Raw genomic sequence first — 21454 nt, 5'->3', positions numbered from 1 at the left:
AGTGTTCTCCATCTAACCGTCTGAGGGCCTCCTGACTCTGCTGGTCTCCCAAATGCACTCACTTACACTTCCCTTCCTACTCCCACTCCTCACCACCTCATTCCCACTATCACGGCCCTTCCCATAATCGCTCCCAAGAATATTTCTACTACAGCTTCCCCCTGTCTGATCAGACTTACCCTAACTTTTCTCAAGATGAGGTGGTCACGGATCTAAAGGCTGCAAAGCACCAGGCCCCAATGGGATTCCTATTGACCTGTTTAAATCCAATATTAACCTCTGGGGTCCCCTTTTAACTCTACTCTTCATAGCCTGCCAGAGTGAAGGTTTCTAAAGCACATGGCCCGAGTCCCTCATAGTTCCCATTTTCAACAAAGGCGACCACAATAGCCCAGCACAATATAGACCTATTTCCTTGCTGCACTCCCTAATTTAAGTGGCTGGATGAATACTTCTAGGTAGATTGCAGGGTTGGGCAGAGTCCAATAGTAAATGTAAATGTGTTTGTACTTGTATAGCGCACTGCCACCCCCAACGGGGGCATCCTGGCGCTTTTACTCATACCGCTGTGGAACCCTTCCTGGCTTTCCATGTGAGGTGTCCACTCCTGGGCACCCCCATGGTGAGGCCAGGCATCCCAGCGCTGTTGGGGCCATTGTGTAGATTAAGCAAGCTATTGCCCAGAGTTGCAGCGTGGGACCCATGATTAGAATAGGCACTGAGGCGAGAATATCCGGTCCGCGGAATTTATAGCTCGAGACCCTGCCGAGACGGGAATCGAACCCTGGTCCCGGACCAGTGCTCTGCATCGAGGTCTGCCACTCTAACCATTGAGCCACACTTCTCCAATAGTCATCTCAGATCTGCAGGATGGGTCCGCCCAGGTGTGGGGACCACAGAACAGGCTATCAATCTAAATCTACTCATAGGGAAATATGTGCTTATTATCGGAGACTGTCTGTTTTTAGCATTTGTAGACAACTTCTGCATTTGATTTTTTGGAGCACAACAAATTATGGTCAATTATGGGCAGTATAGGGGTAGATCATACAATTGTGAACATCCTAAGAGACTTGTATGCACTGGGATGGGGCAGAGTATGATAAGGTATAAAAGGAAAAGGTACCCAGTCATTTACTATAGAGGAGTTTGCCAAGGTTGCGTACAAGCTCCATTTTTGTTTAATCTTTATCTTAACAGTTTTAGGCATTACCCCTGTAAATGCTCTGATTTAGCCCAAGTAGGGTAGCGTCTGTTACCGGCACTTTTATATGCCAACGATGCTGTATATTAATGGCTTGTACCCCACTTGGCCTACAGCGAGTACTTGATGAATTTGCCCACTTCATGCAGGATCTGGGCTTAAAAATTAACATCAGTATAACCTTTGTTCTGAAACTTGGGAAAAGGTCTGCAAATTGACGCAACATTTTTATCGAGGGCTCTTAGATTGTGTTTTCAAATACATTTTCATACTTAGATATTTTATTTAATAAGGATGAGAATTGGTCCAGTGCGATTAAGTCAAGGAGGCTTCAAATTGTCAAAAGCACTATGGTTTTGCTGGACTTTGCTAGGAAGTTGAGCATCAAACACCTGAGGGAAATGATGACCATCTATAAGGCCAAATGCAGACCGACTGCCACGTATGGGTCTGAGCTCTGGGGATATGCAAATGCTGATTTGCTCCAGTTAGTGGAAAATGCATTCCTAAGAAACCTCCTTGCCCTCCCGAAAAGTTGTTTGATCTACGTTCATCACTCTGACTTGGGAGTTCACTATTTAGCAGACGTGATCAAGATTCAGCCAGTTTTGCTCTGGCACAAGAACTGGTCCTCAGACCACACAGGGCTTAACTGCTCTATTATAGAGGACTGTCTGAGATCTACATCAGCATTTAAAATCCCCTAGCTCAAATTTGTGCGTGAATTTTTGGTTGACATTGGCCATCCCGAGTTTTTCAACCACCCGGATATTTTGACTAACATCTACAGGAAAACTCTTAATTTGAAATGCTTATCCCTATTAGAGGATTTGAGGTTATCCACTGAGATAATGAAACCCTCGGTTCAGAAGAACCAGTTAATTCTGACCAGTTATGACATGCAACCCTATCTACCTAATGTGCATAATGTGCAAAATCCACACCATAGATTTGTGCAGACTCGGTTCCGCCTGGACATCTTTCATCATTTAACCACCTGATCCGGCGCCATGCCCATGCGACAATGTCTCTAAGCAGAGTACAATTCACATTCTCTTTTTCCGTTTATTTTACTCAGAGCTGAGAAAATGTGTTATTACGTCCCTGCTAAAACAACTTGGATTCGTGCAATGCCATCCAGCTCTTATTTATTTGCAATCGCTTCCGAGATTGTATACATGTTTTGTACTGTTGCTATACCTATTGGCTGTTATAAGACGTAAGAAGCAGCTGTAGAAATCGTATTGTCTACATGGGGATGTTTCTGCTTGTTTTTATCCATGTGTTTTACTCACCATTTAACAACTTCTTTTAATTGTTTTTTAATTCAGATACTGTTAAATTTTATGTAGCTTTTATGCTAGACTATGTGTTTTCGAATAAAGCTTTCTTGACTTGACTTAACCTCCTCATTCTGTTTCTCTGCCTCAACAATCAACGTTTAGGCTCATGCTGCCCTTAAGGTAATGTTGTTCTCTGGTGTGGGCAGATTCAGCTCCTTTTAAATGAAGTGGCGTTGCAGGTGAGATTTCCAGCCCCTCCTGTCAGGTCACCAACTTCAGTTGCTCAGCTTGTTAGTGGTCTCCTGGTGGACACCTGAAATAGGTGCTCATTGTCTTCAAAATCTTGCTGGAACCGCTGACCATTCAAATGGTGCCCGGCGCTGTGGAGGTGTATTGAAGGCCATGAATGCTGGAATGCTGGGCTACAGTGACAGCAGGAATCCTGGTAATAAAAACCGATTCCCAGAATCCTCCACTCTGGCCATCCCTTGTTGTTCCCCTATTGGACACCCCATCTTCCCACTCCTTGCACGGCGATCAAATTGAGGTCAATTTCATGCCCTCAAGGAAAAGATACAGCCATTGTCTAGTCTGGGCTCAAGAAGGCGATGGGGGTGCAGGGGGGCTGAAGCGATTTTAATCCAATTGGCATTGTGAGCCTGGTGAAGTATGGTTCTTGATAAAATTCCCACTATTTGTGACCAATCCAAGATACTTTACCTTCCATGGGACTACTGAACTAGTGTTTCTCATGTGATGATTTGCCCTAGGAACTCACACTTCTTTTGACTGAGAATGAGGCAGCTTTCTTTGAGTCTCTGTAGCAGTTTTTGGAGGCAGGGGTGGTGTTCTTTGAGTGTGTAGGAGTACACCAGGATGTCATCACTGACATTGATGACCACTGTCAACCCTGAGAGGACTTCCCGGATAGCATTCTGAGGGATTTACTTGGCGCTTCGGATTTCAAAGTTGAGTCTCTTGTGCATTTGGAATCAAAGATGAATAGATAAGATTTTGATCTACAATGACTCTGGGTCAAGCATCAGTTGATAGTAGCCAGAACTGAAATCTACTTTGGAAAATTAGCACTGAGCAGTCAGAGTGAAATGACATTCCGGATTTATTGCTTGTTAGGGGTGCTCATATCTACATATCAAAGCAACTTTGCCCCATTGCTTTGGCTTGCAAGTGACCATGAATGAGGAAACTCGGGGAGTGGACCCTTCCAGTGGTTCAATGCTATTTCACTTCTAGTTTTACTTTGGGTATTAGGTGGTGATGGCAGGAGCACAGTGGAAGGGGGCATAAGGGCGTATGGATGATACTATTACCACACGTAACCAACCTAAACCTTTATTTTATATGACTGAATTTTGGCCCATACCTATAACTGGTCCTTTTTAAGATGGATATCACCCTCATGAGGACCTACAACAAAGGGAATATTCTATAAACTAAACTATATACATCTATGTATAAACCTTGTTATTTACAATAATCAATAAAGACAGACTCAGTTTTACTATTTTACTTTGTTTTATCTATTTTCTTTGAAAGCATATGAAATGGTCAAACAAAGGTACAACATCGAATTTCAGAACCATCACATAAGAGAATTCAAAACAGTACTTCACAATAACATCTCATTTCAGGAGCATGAGTTGAGTGAATAGAGTTAGAGACAAAAGAGCATTATAACAAGTTCAATGCAAATACAGATTTTCGTACAAATCTAAGAAAACTATAGCACAGCGTGCTAATAGTCGGAAAGGCTAACCCTCCGGCGGCAGGAAGGGCTAGCTAGGGCAATCCTCACAAAGGAATGAGGAGAAAAGTTAAGGTATCAGGATTGGACAGCTACAGCCATATATGAGCTTAAGAAATCAGTTCTCAGCTCACACGGAGATGCTCACCCACGTCACGCCTGCCTAAACCACACCACGAGCAGAGTAGATTCTAACACTAATAATTATACCTTAATGTTAAAAGTCCATCCCTATTCTAGTAACAAAATCCAGGAAATTCTCTATCCTCATTGGTTAAGAAGCATGGGATGTTAAGTCATACCACTTGCGTCACTCTTCACTCAAAAGTTCTTTGCTTAGACTCATGCTGTCATCATTGTCCTTCAGCAAAGGAAATCAAAATCTTCTCCTTCCTTGACTCATTCGGAGAGTTTTTGTTACATTTTAATAGCACAGTTATCCACAAAACTAAACATTTCCTCTAACAGTAGGACGTTCTGCTGATACTCCGAACATGTAGCCCTCGACAAGAAATAACACAATAATCACTATGAAGAATGAAACACATTTTTTGACATTGCTATGTTTAAAGGCAAATTAACCCTAGAGGTAGTTTTGAGGCCTTCTATTTAAAGGGTGACGTTTTCTCTAGGAGAAATAAACGGATTCAGTTATTTGTTCAAAAAAAAAGTTCCATTTCAATCTTTCATTAATCTAAATATAATAATACTGCTTGAGTAAACACGTTTTCCTTCACGTTTGCTGATAAAAATAAAAATGTTCTCCTTCTGTGCTGTCTCTGGTGCAGAAATCATTTGTGGCCTACACAACCCAATAGTCATTTTCCTACATCTTTCTTATTTCTTTTCCAAAACAAAAGGTTATTAAAATTTTCTCGGTTACTTTTAAAATCTTTGTTAATAATTTTCACACAATGGGAGGTATAATTCGAGCAGGTTTATTTACCCCTTTGATGGCTACTTAAGCCATCAATAATCCAAAAATCTGATTACAATCTGATTGTATCATAGCACACTGGTTCTCATTTGTTTCAACCTAACCCCACCTATATCTCTCATTACCTCATGATACTTTCTCTTCCTGTCTTCCATTTCTATTTCTTCTCTCTTTCTTTTCTTTGCTCTTTGTTTTGTTTCTAGAGTTTTACCCTTACATTTACAGCATTTATATATTAAAAACAGCAGTAGTATTCTAGTAGCAGTAGCAGGTATGGCTATTAGTATTCTCCCTAACAAGCTATTACCAAATGTTAAAAACCAGTCTCCCATAGAAGAGAAACCCTTACCAAGTTTCTCCCAAGCACCGTCAACCTTCAGTTCAGTTAAGTATTCCCTTAAATGTGTAATATTAGTAATATATTCCTCTAGAGTCTTACTTTTGTCAGGAATATATGTACAGCATTGTTGAAATTTCAACATGCTACAGACTACGCCCTCTTTTGCCAATAATACATCAAGAGGCAGTCTATTTTGCAAAACCATGGAGCTCTTAGCTACCATTTCAGTGTCAATCATCAAAAGTCCACCAGCAGTGTCTGTTGATAAACGATCAACCACTGTAGACAATTTTCTAATTTTGTGTGAATTTAAAATTACTCCAACTGAAGGTATCAATGCTCCAAAAATAATCAGCCACGATCTCAGCAGCACTAATTCCCCTCTTTCTACATATTAATCCACTTATACTCTTTTCATTGGTTCCATGATTCTTATCTATGTGATAAACCTTTGGGAAAAGATTCCCACATAACAACACCCATACCAACGTGCTGGTAACCTTTAATAGGCATTCTTATCACACATATAATAAATTCCAGCGAAAACAGGATCCATACCATCCTTCAAACCCCAGCCTCCTGTAATCAGGAAGGTATGATCACATTCACTAGAAACAATGAAATAGCTATTATAATCAGTCTTAGTATGCAATGCTTCCCTCTATGATGCCAATCCAGAGTCATTGCAGCATATGTCTCACCTTCCTTGTAATCTCCCTCTCTATGAGCCCAAGGAGGTATATGACTCTTTTTCTCAGCAGCTTTTCTCTGTAAATTTTCTTTTCTATCTTCTACAATGTTAATAAATTAGATTTCTTCACTCCATAAACTACAGGTTGAGTTATTTCTATGGATCTGTACAGTATCTATTGTCTTAGTAGTATGGAAAAACTCTCCCATATACTCTGCATTTTTTGTACTACTTACTACATTCATATTCTTTCGAATAGGAAGTTCAGAAAATACTAAATCTAAATTAGAACAGTAGTACTGAATTTGCTCCTTTTCATAGAACAAACTTGTTAGTACACTACACGAAATTCCATATGTTAAGGGAAGGTGGTGATAAGTTAATTGCATGCACACATAACAATCTCCAGCATCCATACTGTTTACATACTCATAAAGAAATTTAGTAAAGACATTTAATGAAAAATCATTGATAGAATTATCTTGATGTAAGTCATGCCCAGTTAATCTCTTAATGTTAGTAGGTGGGTCTACTTTAAGAGTTTCTTCCACATTCGTTTTTATATTCACTAAATCATTAGTAGTATTACTCTTAGTAGAAAACATAAAGGAAGGCACAACAACTATTAGTATTAACCAATCATTATTAGTAAAACACATACACAAACATTAATACACTTACGCCTAGCTGATCCCTGTTTCTGATTACCAGTCTCCTGAATCCTAGCCATTTTAAGCTAAAAAAAACCTAAAACTAGATTAAAACTTAGACTTTATAAAATATGTGTATCCAAGCACTTTCAGAGCTCAGGTCTCCTCAGATCTTTCTTTTTCTCTCTGGAACTTCTCAAAGACCTTCTCCAGACCTTCTTCAATCCCCTCTTTTTTAATTTTTTTTATTTGAGTCTTCTTTGCACAGTTCCACTTTCAATTTCAGTTTCTTTTCTGTATTTTCAGAACAATTTTCAAACTTCTGCACCCAATTTTTAACAGAGTTTATTTAGGGTGGCTCATAGCGATTTCTGTGATTTAGCTCAATTTCTTTCCCACTGTTAGTAAGATATACAAGCTGAGACATTGAAACCCTACAAAGAACTAGCACCTGACCTGCTATCCCTATTTATTATACATGTATTGGGAAGTACCCAAAAATGTGCGTGAGTATACAGTAGGCGCACCCACTGTCACGATGCAATCCAATACTGGAATTAACAATGTTTAACAAAAGCAATGGGTGCACCACGAAAAGGTAAGCAATCACACAGCACATGATCCAATCCGTGTTCTACAAATTCTTCGTTTATTCAAGAAGTTAAAAAATTCAAGTTGAAATGAACAGGTGACACGTTTCGTCCAAACAAATAGACTTTTTCAGGGCATCCATGAGGCACTCCTAACGTATAGCGTCAGGGTATCCGTGGTGGATGAGACCAGCAGAGGAAGTTGGCAGATCAAGTCCACTTTATTATGAGAGAAAGGTGTGCTTTACGTTAGTGAAACAAGCCAGAGCCAAGATAAGACAAGGTAGCAAAATTCATTCAATCACACCATTGTAAGGTGAACCATATAATAGGGGCAATCGCAGGTTCCAAACCGTGATAAGCCCGGAACCGCAGCCCAGTCCTGCCTCCTTACGAGATGTTTCTCACTGTTGTCCTCTGGATCAACTGTTTCAGCAACCAACTATGTCCATTCAGGTGCTGTGTATTTCTTGTTCGGAACTCTTGCTCTTTTTGTTCTTTGAACTGTATTTTCTTCTGGATCACTTTGTTGTGATATTTTTACTAATGTATCTGGAACACCCTCATTCCAAGTGTATTTCAGTCTTTTCACTCCTCTTGGCCAGATATCTCCATTTCTTGCTTTTATCTTTTGAATTTCTACAGTTTCGTTTTGTTCTTGACTTGTCTCAATATTTCTTTTAATTGATTCCCTTATCTCCTCTTCACTGTTTTGTTCTGGAATCCAGTTCGTCTCTGTATCGTCATTGGCAGTCTCACAAGACCCAGTAGCCGGTGCCCACTTTACTTGATTTTCAGTCTGTTCAGGTTCTTTTTGATCACTTTCTATTCTCTTTTCTGGATCACCTTCAACTGATTCTTTACTTTCAAAGGGACTTGGGACTCTTCGTGTAGGACTAGCATGAATCCAGTTCGGCAAGCCACCACACTTTACTGCTGTCGTTGTCGCCAGTATCACTTGATATGGCCCATGCCATCGAGGTTCCAAACTCGACTTTCTCACATGCTTCTTGACAAGAACCCACTCGCCAGGATTCAAGTTGTGTTCCTGTTCTTGCTGTGTTGTGGTTGCAATTTCTCCAACGTGATGAGACACAGAACGCACAACATCAGCAAATCCTTTGCAATAATCGAGTACCAATTCATCAGTTATATTCATTTGTTGATTCGCTTGAACTACTGGTTGTCTCATTGCTCTGCCCATAATCACCTCATGCAGAGACAAATCAGTTTTTCTATCAGGAATACTTCTCAGACTCATCAGAACTAATGGTAATGCATCAGGCCATTTCAGTGCAATGGACGCACACACCTTTGCAAGTCTTGATTTAATTGTCGCATTCAACTGCTCAACCATGCCTGATGCTTCTGGTCGATAGACACAATGCAATTTTTGTTCAATTTGTAATGCTGAACAAATCATCTGAATTCTTTCATTGTTGAAATGCGTCCCCCTATCAGATTTTAAAGGGACTGGGAATCCAAATCTTGGGATGATTTCTCTAAGAAGCAATTTAGCAACTGTTAGATTATCATTGCGTTTTGTTGGGTAGGCTTCCACCCACCGAGAAAACAAACAGACAATCACCAGTTCATATTTTAGTCCATTACATCGTGGTAGTTCTATGAAATCAGCTTGTAATCGTGTAAAAGGACCAGCTGCTTTTCCAATTCGTCCCCAACTAACAACTGTCTTTTTTCCCTGCATTTTGCTGCTGACAAGTCACACACCCCGGGCAAAGACTTTCTGCAATGACCCTGAATTTAGGGTTGAATCATGATTCTTTAAACATCCTAACCATAACATCTCTGCCTATATGTGTAGAACCATGATAAAACCTTGCCATTTGGGACAACAGACTATCTGGCATTATTGGTCTTTCATAAGGATAGATCCACACTTCATCCTCTTCCCTACGTGAACAACCTGCCTTGATCCAAATTCCTTTTTCTTCTGCACTTCCTTCCTCTTGAAGCTGTCTAATTTCTACCCGTGTTCCAACAGACGAGAACATCAGATTGCATTCTTTTTCATCAGATTTCTGTATCTTTTTATTGATTGGAATCAAATTTAGCGCACAAAAACGTGCAACTTCATCCGCATACTTGTTTCTAATTCTGATATCACTGCCAGATCTGCGTGCTGAACATTTCACAACCCCTATTTCTTCGGGCAATTGTACTGCCAACAGTAGTTCTTTTACATATTCCACGTTTCAAATTGGTGAACCTGATGAGGACAAGAAACCACGTCAAGACCACAATTGTCCAAAATCGTGCACAACACCAAAACCATATTGACTATCAGTAAATATGGTTATTCTCCAGTTCTTTCCAAAGTAGCATGCTTTCGTTAGTGCTACCAACTCCAAAATTCGAGCAGATTGTGTACCTTTCAAGCATAAAGCTTCAATGACATTCGCCACTGTACAAACTGCATAGGAAGCTTGCAAGGTACCCATTTCATCTCTTAAGCAAGATCCATCCACAAACATCACACAATCAGATCCTGATAATAGAATGTTTTTTTATATCAGGTCTTGGCTTTTTACACAATTCAGTCACATCCAGACACTCATGGTCTGCTTCATCCACCACCATTTCACAATCTGGATTTGGCAACAAGGTAGCTGGATTGAAATTTGTACATCTTGTCACTGTCACATTTTCAGCTCCCAGTATCACTCGTTCATATTTTGTCAACCGACTACTCGTAAAATGCTGTGTTCGAGTTCATGTCAACAAAATCTCAACAGAACGCGTAACATACACTTTCAATGGATGTCCCATCACAATTGTTTCACTCTGTTCCAAACTCACACAAGTAGCAGCAACTGCTTTCAACCAACCTGGTAAAGCTGCAGCTACACAATCGAGTGTGGCTGAAAAATATGCCACAGGACGACGTGCTGTTCCATGCATTTGCGTTTGAACGGAGAGTGCACAACCATCTCTTTCATAACAGAATAATGCAAAATCCTTGTTGAAATCTAGCATTTCTAATGCTGGTGCACAACAAAGGCTGTCTCGCAACTCAACAAATGCCTTCATGCATTCCTCATCCAATTAAATCGGATCTGACACATCTTTGTGAGTCAGTATCTGTAATGGCTTGGCTGTCAATGAAAATCCATTGATCCACTGTCAGCAGTATCCAACCATACCCAAAAACATTCAAATTTCTTTCTGCGTTTTGAGTGGTTTCATTTGCAAGATCACATTTATTCGATCCTGTGACACTTTTCTGACTCCTTTTTCAATTTTGTGCCCCATATAAAAAACATCTATTTGGCAAAATTGCAATTTCGCTGGTGATGCCTTATGCCCACCTACTGCAATAGAAAAAAGCAGAATGTGCGCACTCAGTGTTCAACAGGTAGACAGTTTGAAAAATAGTGATTGGTGCAGACGAGTATATCCCCCGAGTTGGGAATTCAATTCAAGTAAGGTAAGCACGCTCCTGAGAAGGAAGTGTCACTCGTGTTGCACTCGTTGGGAGAAAATAGATTCTCTTTATCCATGAAACTGATTACACAAAAGAAGTTGTCCAAGGTCAATTTGATTTATTGAACCTGTTCTTCAAATGATAATATAGAATTGTAATCATTCTTATAAAATCAACTCGTTATCCGGATGCCCAATGCATTTCGGGCTGTTCAAGCCCTTCATCAGGGGCGACACTCTAGAGGAAAAAGGGGCAGGACTCAGTATCAATATTCAAACATGTTGGTACAAATACTCCGAGTGAATAAGAAAGCAAGCGAAGTGTGAGAAGGTGATGTTGATAGAAAAGTCGAGAGAGGAGAAAAGTGGTGAAGAAAGTCTCCAAGGAACAGCGTGGATAATGTGCTCACGGTCACTCGTACAGTGAATGTAAAGTACACTGAAAACGAGTGCAAGGGTGATAATGGTGCTCACAAGTGAATTACACGTCGGTGCATAAGCTGAAACATATACTGAAACAAGGCGAGTCGGTGGTAAAAAAACGTGGTGGCCAACGGGGCGTTTATGTGAGGGCTGGGAAGTGGCTACTGACATGCTCTAGTTAAAACGTGAGGTTGTTGGTAACAAACAAGGGTTCTATGTGAAAACAAGAAAGTTAAAACTAGTAAGTGAAGGGGTGTCATCGGGGGGTCTAGAAACTATAAAAGACGGAAAGAAACTTACGGTAGAGTTGTGTTTTCACGAAATCATCACGTAGCGGGGATACTTTCCAAAGTGCTTCAGTGAATGTGAAGTTCGCGGGTAGCGGTCATGTGATGAGGAAACGCGTAAAATACAAGGAAGTGAATGCTCGTGAACTACAAAGAGAAACAAAGAAAAAAGACTCGTAGTTTTCATGCGGTGGGACAGTGTGAGAAGTGGGAAAAATTACTCGTGTGGTCACAAAAAGTCGAGAGAATGTGGTGGAAAAGTGGAGTATGCTAAATACATGAAAGTGCACATGGGGAATCACGAAAATGCAACGAAGATGTACATAGAGTGCTAATTCATGAAAAATGAGATCAGAACAATTAGATGCATGATAAACAGGGTGGAAATAGAGAAAACAGAATAAGTCACAAAAAACTTAAACGGAATAAGGTCATAGGGAATTCCAACGATGGATCGTCCTCGTGTACAGTACTCAGTTCGAGGGGGTAGGAGATTGGGTTACAAAAAACAGCCCAGATCGTAGCGTTCATTAAGACCTTTTGGCTGAGTGGAATTGAGTTTATGAATCCAGAACATTTCTCTTTGTAAGAGGAATTTGCTGTTGTCTCGTCCTTTCACATAAGGGATTTGTTCAAGGATGAGGAAACGTAGTTGACAAATATTGTGTTGATGAAAATGAGTGGCAATTGGGGATTTGGCCTGTCGGGTTGGTATGTTGCTTTTGTGTTCATTGATTCGTATACAAATCTTCCTCTCTGTTTTGCCCACGTAGACCAGGCCACATGGGCATTTCAATAAGTAAATGACATTCTGACTGTTGCATGTTGCTGTCACTTTGAGTTTGATTGGGTAACCATGTAAAGGATGTTGAATTGTGGTCCCCTTAATGATACAGTTACAATTACCACAGTTGAAACAGGGTAAAGTTCCCTTGAAAGTACTTATGGTAGAATCTCTGGTGTTAGATAAGATTTGTTTGAAGTTGCGTGATCTTTGATACGCGAATCTTGGGGGTATTTCAAAGATTTTATTGAAGTCCGCCTCTGTACTTAGCATTGGCCAGTATCTCAGGATGGTTTTCTTGATGTTGAAACTTTGAGTAGAGTATTTGGACACAAATGTCATTCTCTGTTGTGTTGATGTGGGTAGTTTTGGTTGGAGTAACGTTTATCGGGTGGATTTCTCTGTCTTGAGGATGACTTTATCAACATGACATTTGTGTCCAAATACTCTACTCAAAGTTTCAACATCAAGAAAACCATCCTGAGATACTGGCCAATGCTAAGTACAGAGGCGGACTTCAATAAAATCTTTGAAATACCCCCAAGATTCGCGTATCAAAGATCACGCAACTTCAAACAAATCTTATCTAACACCAGAGATTCTACCATAAGTACTTTCAAAGGAACTTTACCCTGTTTCAACTGTGGTAATTGTAACTGTATCATTAAAGGGACCACAATTCAACATCCTTTACATGGTTACCCAATCAAACTCAAAGTGACAGCAACATGCAACAGTCAGAATGTCATTTACTTATTGAAATGCCCATGTGGCCTGGTCCACGTGGGCAAAACAGAGAGGAAGATTCGTGTACGAATCAATGAACACAAAAGCAACACACGAACCCGACAGGCCAAATCCCCAATTGCCACTCATTTTCATCAACATCAACACAATATTTGTCAACTACGTTTCCTCATCCTTGAACAAACCCCTTATGTGAAAGGACGAGACAACAGCAAATTCCTCTTACAAAGAGAAATTTTCTGGATTCATAAACTCAATTCCACTCAGCCAAAAGGTCTTAATGAACACTATGATCTGGGCTGTTTTTTGTAACCCAATTGCCTACCCCCTCGAACTGAGTACTGTACACGAGGACGACCCATCGTTGGAATTCCCTATGACCTTATTCCGTTTAAGTTTTTTGTGACTTATTCTGTTTTCTCTATTTCCACCCTGTTTATCATGCATCTAATTGTTCTGATCTCATTTTTCATGAATTAGCACTCTATGTACATCTTCGTTGCATTTTCGTGATTCCCCATGTGCACTTTCATGTATTTAGCATACTCCACTTTTCCACCACATTCTCTCGACTTTTTGTGACCACACGAGTAATTTTTCCCACTTCTCACACTGTCCCACCGCATGAAAACTACGAGTCTTTTTTCTTTGTTTCTCTTTGTAGTTCACGAGCATTCACTTCCTTGTATTTTACGCGTTTCCTCATCACATGACCGCTACCCGCGAACTTCACATTCACTGAAGCACTTTGGAAAGTATCCCCGCTACATGATGATTTCGTGATCACACAACTCTACCGTAAGTTTCTTTCCGTCTTTTATAGTTTCTAGACCCCCCGATGACACCCCTTCACTTACTAGTTTTAACTTTCTTGTTTTCACATAGAACCCTTGTTTGTTACCAACAACCTCACGTTTTAACTAGAGCATGTCAGTAGCCACTTCCCAGCCCTCACATAAACGCCCCGTTGGCCACCACGTTTTTTTACCACCGACTCGCCTTGTTTCAGTTTATGTTTCAGCTTATGCACCGACGTGTAATTCACTTGTGAGCACCATTATCACCCTTGCACTCATTTTCAGTTTACTTTACATTCACTGTACGAGTGACTGTGAGCACATTATCCACGCTGTTCCTTGGAGACCTTCTTCACCACTTTTCTCCTCTCTCGACTTTTCTATCAATATCACCTTCTCACACTTCGCTTGCTTTCTTATTCACTCGGAGTATTTGTACCAACATGTTTGAATATTGATACTGAGTCCTGCCCCTTTTTCCTCTAGAGTGTCGCCCCTGATGAAGGGCTTGAACAGCCCGAAATGCAATGGGCATCCGGATAACGAGTTGATTTTATAAGAATGATTACAATTCTATATTATCATTTGAAGAACAGGTTCAATAAATCAAATTGACCTTGGACAACTTCTTTTGTGTAATCAGTTTCATGGATAAAGAGAATCTATTTTCTCCCAACGAGTGCAACACGAGTGACACTTCCTTCTCAGGAGCGTGCTTACCTTACTTATGCCCACCTACTGCCAAATGGTTCAGTAGAGCAATGGTATCTGTCACACAAGCTTCTCTCATCTTTGATGCAACAAGCAAATCATCTATATACTGTACCAGCACTGGGTTATTGTGCATTATCAATGACTCTAAGCAGCTCTTCAAAATCGGCAGCATGTAAAGACATGGTCTCCGACTGGAACACAAACAAATATTGACTATCCGGATGCAAGGGTTTCGAGAAAAATGCTTGGCACAAATCAATCACTGTGAATCATTCCGTATCACACGGAATTTGATAAAGAATCACTGCTGGGTTTGGCACTATTCGACAACAAGGTACTACCATCTGATTGATTTTCCTTAAATCTTCTCCAATTCTATATTTCCCGCTTGGTTTCTTAATTCCCATTATTGGCGAATTACAAGGACTGCTTGGTATTTCCTTTCAAATACCTTGTTCAATCACCATTTCAATCACAGGTGTTACTCCTGCAATGGTTTCAGGACTCATTTTGAAAGGTGGGGTTTTTGGAAATTTTGCATCTTGTTTTACTGAAATTTGAATAGCATCAACTCCGTTCATCAGTCCAATGTCTTTCCCTGAAAAATCCCACACATCAGTCAACACAGTTTCTCTCAATTCAACAGACAAATCCTTTGTTGTAAATAAAGGATACAAATTGCGATTCTCCTATTACCATGACTAGAGAATCTGGATTTCTGTAAAGGCATTTCATTTCATTAAATCGTTAAATAATGATTAATTGTTATAGATCGGCAATCTCTGCAGGTCACGCTCTAGTCAACGGAAAAACGGTAGGTAAAAACGTCATGTTTGTAGAGTCTTAAAAAGTATCAGACTAAGGAGACCCCCTAAACCCAAATATAAGTCTTTTTGGGACGTAAAACTAATTTTATACCTTTTCACAAATTGGCCGGATAATAAACACTTAGATAGGAAAAGTCTTTCCATTAAACTTGCAACCTTATTGTGTTTAATCTCCTGCCGAAGGGTTTCTCATGTCAAAGCTCTTAAAATCACAAATAGATCTTATAACATGTTTGGAGTTAAATTTGAGTTAATTAGAAGAACTAAAACTATGTCAGATTCAATTTTGTATTCATGTTTTGACTTATGCAAAAAACTTTGTGTTGTGGATTGCATGAAAGAGTACGATTGTAGAACGAACGGTCTTCGTCCTCATGGTGTGAATCAATTACTTATTTCCTTTGTCAAACCTTTCAAAGCTATAACTTCTGCTTCCATTGCCAGATGTGTTAAAATCCGCAATAAATTTGGCTGGCATTGACTTAAAGAAATCCCAAGCACATTCCCTTAGAGGTGGTATGGCCAGTAAATCTTTCTGGTCTGGCGGTAAGTTAGAGGGCATTCTCAAGGCAGCAGGCTGGTCTAATGCAAACAGTTTTGCATGACATTACTGCAAACCAATTGAACATATGTCTGATGTAGTCTTACAAAGCTACCAACATGCATAATGGTAGCCTCCGGTCTTGTAATGAAATTGCGATTTTCCTATTACCATGACTAGAGAATCTGGATTTCATTAAAGACACGGAGGCTAATATTATCCCACCCATCCCTTTCCATGGATGGTTTGCATTTTAGTCTTAAATATTTCATATAATCTCTTTAACCCCTTCGCTGCGGTGCGAATTCCGCCGCAGCGCTGGGGGGGTTTGGGCCGAGCGCGGCGCCGCCATGCTCATGACGGAACCACGCCATCATGAGTCACGGGCGAGCTGTGCTCATGATGGCGATGTTCCGTCATGACTCCACTCACTTGCGCTGATCGCCCGCACAGGCTGGGAAACAGCGCCGCGTGGGAGGAGCGGCCGCCAACGGCCGCAGCATGACGGAACCACTCCGTCATGAGCACACGCCGCCCGTGGCTCATGACTGAGTGGTTCCGTCAGAAGCATGCAAGGGGTTAAAATAATTTTATTACAATATTATGATGTATAGAGTTTTATTGCCTGTCTTTTTCCTCCTCTCGTTCCAATGGAGTACTTATACCACTCTTCTTTTCAGGTAACTACCAGAAGTTTGGCCTCCTGATCCTTCCTTGTCTTACGTTTCTTCTGGTTTTAAATAAGAAGAACAAGAAGTTACTTTTGAACTACTTTCTTTTTCACCACATTTAAAAGGAGGCAGATTGTTATGTGCTCATGACTATTGTATTTTGTAAAGAAACAAGGGAACCCAAGTGAGGTCTACCAGGGACCTTGGGAGTTCAGCTATTATCGAGAACAGTGGTCCCTAGACAAACAGCAATGGGGTAGGGGGAATGACGCTTATTACAGGCTATTGTACACAGGCATGCTAATTCTAAATGTCCTGATGATGATCCATTTATGTTCTATATGGATCGAAACGCCGTTGAAACTCTATACACCTTATACACTGCTCTAATTTGCCATTTTATGTGTAAAGGTGTTTCTTCGTGATTTGTTTGTTATATTGAAAATTGTGTCTTTAACAAACCTACAGCTCTGCCTGAGCCTTTTATGTTCCCCACTGTTTGCCCTTCCTGACCAAGTAGGATGCAGGCATGTGTCCCACTTGAATTGTTGTTTGTATTATTTTTTGTTTGATCCAAATATTAAATATTAAACCTCTGTCCGGCTGGACGAGTTTTACAAATATAGTACTGACCGGATCTATATTCATTCCCCCTACCCCATTGATGTTTGTCTAGGGACCACTGTTCTCGATCATGACTATTGTATGTTCTGTTTTGGAACTTTTTTTCACTTTGTGATGTAATGCTTTCAAGTGACTGCTTGGAGTTACATTAAAAGAAATATGCATAATGGTAGCCTCCGGTCTGAAATCATTCACCTCTGTTCCTTGCCTTGCCATTTTGAATACAACATCTTCGTCCTTTGTATGAAATGCTATTCCATCTGGTGTACAGTAGATGGTGCATTTCATCTTGCACAACAAGTCTCTACCCAAAAGGTTAACTGGACTTGTATCACACACCACAAAATGATGCAAATCTCTGAAATCTCCAATTTGCACTTTCATTGGTTTTGTTACTGGAGTGTTGATCAATTGATTTGAAACACCTACAACCTGGATATTATCTCCCGAGAGGGGTAGGTTAGGAATTTCCACGGGTCTTACAGTGGAACGGGTAGCACCAGTTTCTACAAGGAATGTTATAACATTATCTTCTACTTCTCCATTCACAAACAGACCACACTTATCTACCTCTAGTGATGTGCAAAGCACACACTCCTCCTCTCCCTCAGGCACCGTCATTGAGATGTATCTGAATCATTCCCCTGAGACTGTAACCAATACTGTGAAGCCACTTATACATTTTGTTTTACCAATTCATCCGTGTGAAAACCCATATTCGTACTATATCTCTGTACTTGACCATTCATATTCTGATTTGGCATACGAATACTTGAGTTATTTGTAAACCCTGTCCTCTCCCATTTGGTAGTTGTAAATTCTTATTTTGCATCTGATTTAACTGATTCATATGATTAACACCTCAACCACCACCTGTATTTGTCAACAAACTCCTACTCTCGCGTCTCCAATGTCCAAATTTACCGCAACCATGACACGGATATTTCTTCTTCATATCCTCTTTATTATTTTCACCTTTTCCACCGCCTTTTGTAGCAGTAACATTCTGAGTACCTTGAACAACCTGATCTTTGCCCTGAAAACCTGATTGAGAAAAATCTACAAATCCAGCTTTCTGTGCTGCTTTTATCTGAGCCCACATTAGTTTATCTTTCAACTTTTTATTTCTCGTTTCAATATCACTGCAATACTTCGCATAACGCAATATCTCATCAATAGACTTACTCAGCTAACAAATTAAATGTTGAATCATCATGCTAATTTCTGGTCTCAAACCAAACACAAACCTATATGCAAATATAACCCATGTCCTTGTCAGTGATATTCTCAATGCCACTATACTGTTTAAACACTTGAAGAAGCCTTTCGTAGTAAGCATGCACTGTCTCTTTTGTTTATTGTGTGGTTCTGTCTATTTTAACCCAATCTGTCTCTTTTGGCGAAATCTTCCCTTTCAAATAGGTTATGACCTGATTATATTTTTTCATCACTTCATCAGATAGTGCTCCATTTTTTCATTTCCTGGATATTCTTCTTTCGGCCAATCTACTGCAATTTTACACTCAACCCACAAATAAGCAACAACCACAATATCAAAAAAAATCTAAGTCTTTCCACAAAACCTTTGAAACTCTCACAAGCCTCTCGACTTGTTTGTCCCACTAATGAAATAATGAAAAGGAGCATGTAGTAAAGTATAATAGATTTATAAACAGTCTCTTCAGATCCATGCAGTTCACATCAAATTATAGTGCAAGGCGTCTTGAAATCTCTTCTCTTCCATTAATCTTTATTTTCATTTTCAATCAAATGCATCTGCTCAGCCAACGCGTTTCGTCCAAAGATGGACTTCATCAGGGGTGTAAAAAAAGTTAGATAAACACTATTTAGTTATCGGATATAAACAAAAGGTTTAAAAAACCTAAATTAAAAAAAGGCCAGATAGACATAAACATAATACAAAGGACAAAAAGCAATTCAGCCTTTAGTGACAAAAATTCTAAAAAGAAGGTACTTGTTCTCCTATAATATAGGACTCCCTGCCTATATCCATTCTAAACACTTGGTACCAATAGCAAGTGATTCATATGAAACAACAGCATTCGTGCAATCAATAAATTCAGTGAATATAGCCAAATTGTTTGTATTTTTGGTTACAAGAAAACAAAAACCTCATTTTATTCTAGATACTCTCAATTCTATCATGATGTATGTGTTGAAGAGGGAAATATCCCTATAAATCAAAGTCCAAATACCTGTGGGTGAAAGCGGCTTGTCTGCATAAAAATAGTGTTTGGTAGGATCTCCCAGTGAAGTTTTATATAAAAAAGGTATTGATGGGTGGGTGTACAAAAGGACTAAAAATTGACAATTCACAGCCCCACACGGTGAGTGCCTAGACTCAGCACAGCACTCTTTTAGGGGATATATTCAGAAATTACTAACATTATATCAAACATGAATAAGCAATGAGCTCACTTATCAAGGTTAAAATGCCTGTATCTATAGGGGGATAGTGGCTCATGATATTTCCACAGAACAAAAATAATCAAGGGTGCTCAACAATACTATAAATTGAAAAATCCTAAGGCCTGATACAGGACAGAACTTGATTGGGTATATATGCAAAACATTTTAACAACCAATGAGTCACATCAGGTAAAACATGCTCATAAAAAGCACAAAAACTCACTTGGAATTAGCTCTTGAAGATCACTGAAGCAAACTTCTAATGCACTTCATATACGCCGGTATTCCTGTAGCGTCTGTTAGTCCTTGAATTTTTAAGGATTATTGCCTCCTATCCATACTAAAAGTAAAACAGAGCAAATCCTATCAATATCAGCACCTATAGTCACAGATGTTGGTAATCACTAAATCCATCAACCCTCAGGTCAAATATACAAGCCTCGAGTCACAGAATGTAATAAAAACCGATGCTTTCATGACACCAAAAGTTCAAATAGCCTACAGAGTATCACCTCCATTGGTACAGCTCACCTGGCATACTCTCCGTTCGTGTAAATGCCGTCTGTCTAGCTGTGGTGAGTACTACCTTCCTTCGTGGAGTATTTAAGCACCTCAATAGCCAATAACAAGCAAGTGTTTCAAACCATTTAAAGCCACACCTATTTTCTACCTCCTAATTGAATCACTCTTGTTATAACAGAAGAAGACCCAATAGGCTCCCCTGTAGCAAATTCACATAAAAAACCTCCCTACTTCCCTCTCTGATCTGCTCTTCATAGCCCAATCACAGTGAGTGGTTTGTTATTAGTCAGAAACAAAAGGCCAATCACTGCTTTCCATAACATACTTGTTCACCGTACGCCTCACTGATAACATATGATATTGTTTGTTGGTACGTAAACCAATCCCACCTTCAAATACACACATAATGTCTAAATTGGTTCGCACACTAGCGTACCAATCCTCGCATTCAGAATCAAGCCTTAAAGTCAGGCACGTCTGACCAGCAAAGTGAAACAGCCAAAGCACGTGTATAATGCTTCCTCTCTGGTCCGCTCACAGTGTGATCCTATCAAATAGCACCTCCACGCAATATACGAACGCAAGCAGCCAAGCACTGACAATAAAAAGTATCTATTCCCCCGAATAAAAATGAAAATCCTACTCTCTCCTAATTCTATGCAGTTGTGGACCAAAATGATAAAGATGCATCTCTGTCTTATAAGATCTACTATAAAGTATACCCTTCTTTAAAGGTTCGTGCAACAGAGCATGATTCACAGCGTTCACATTCAATCCTCAGACTAAGGCATGTCCAACAAAACAAGCGGAACAGCCAAAGCACTAGAATAATGCTCCCTCTCTGTTCCATTCACAGTGTGATCCAATCAAATGGAACCTCCATGCAATATATGGAAGCAAGTGGCCAAACACTAACAAAGAATAGTGTCCGTTCGCCCGAATAGCAATGGAACTCCTGCTCTCTCCTGAATTTTATTTTGCAGCATGCCATGATGTAAACAATTAGACAAGTTTCAACGTATCGATAGTTAAAGTATCGTAATGGGCCATCTGTTGCCTCATTAAGAAAAAGGTTAAGGAATGGCGCAACCTGTAACGCCGCATTTGAATGGAAGGTGCCTCATCTTATTTCACAAGAAACATCAATAGCGCCCCAAGCCTACCGCAAAATTATAACCTAAGT

The sequence above is a fragment of the Triturus cristatus genome, chromosome 6, assembly GCF_964204655.1.
Source record: "Triturus cristatus chromosome 6, aTriCri1.1, whole genome shotgun sequence".
In the NCBI taxonomy this organism is placed as follows: domain Eukaryota; kingdom Metazoa; phylum Chordata; class Amphibia; order Caudata; family Salamandridae; genus Triturus; species Triturus cristatus.
Note: the sequence above shows the minus strand (reverse complement) of the source record.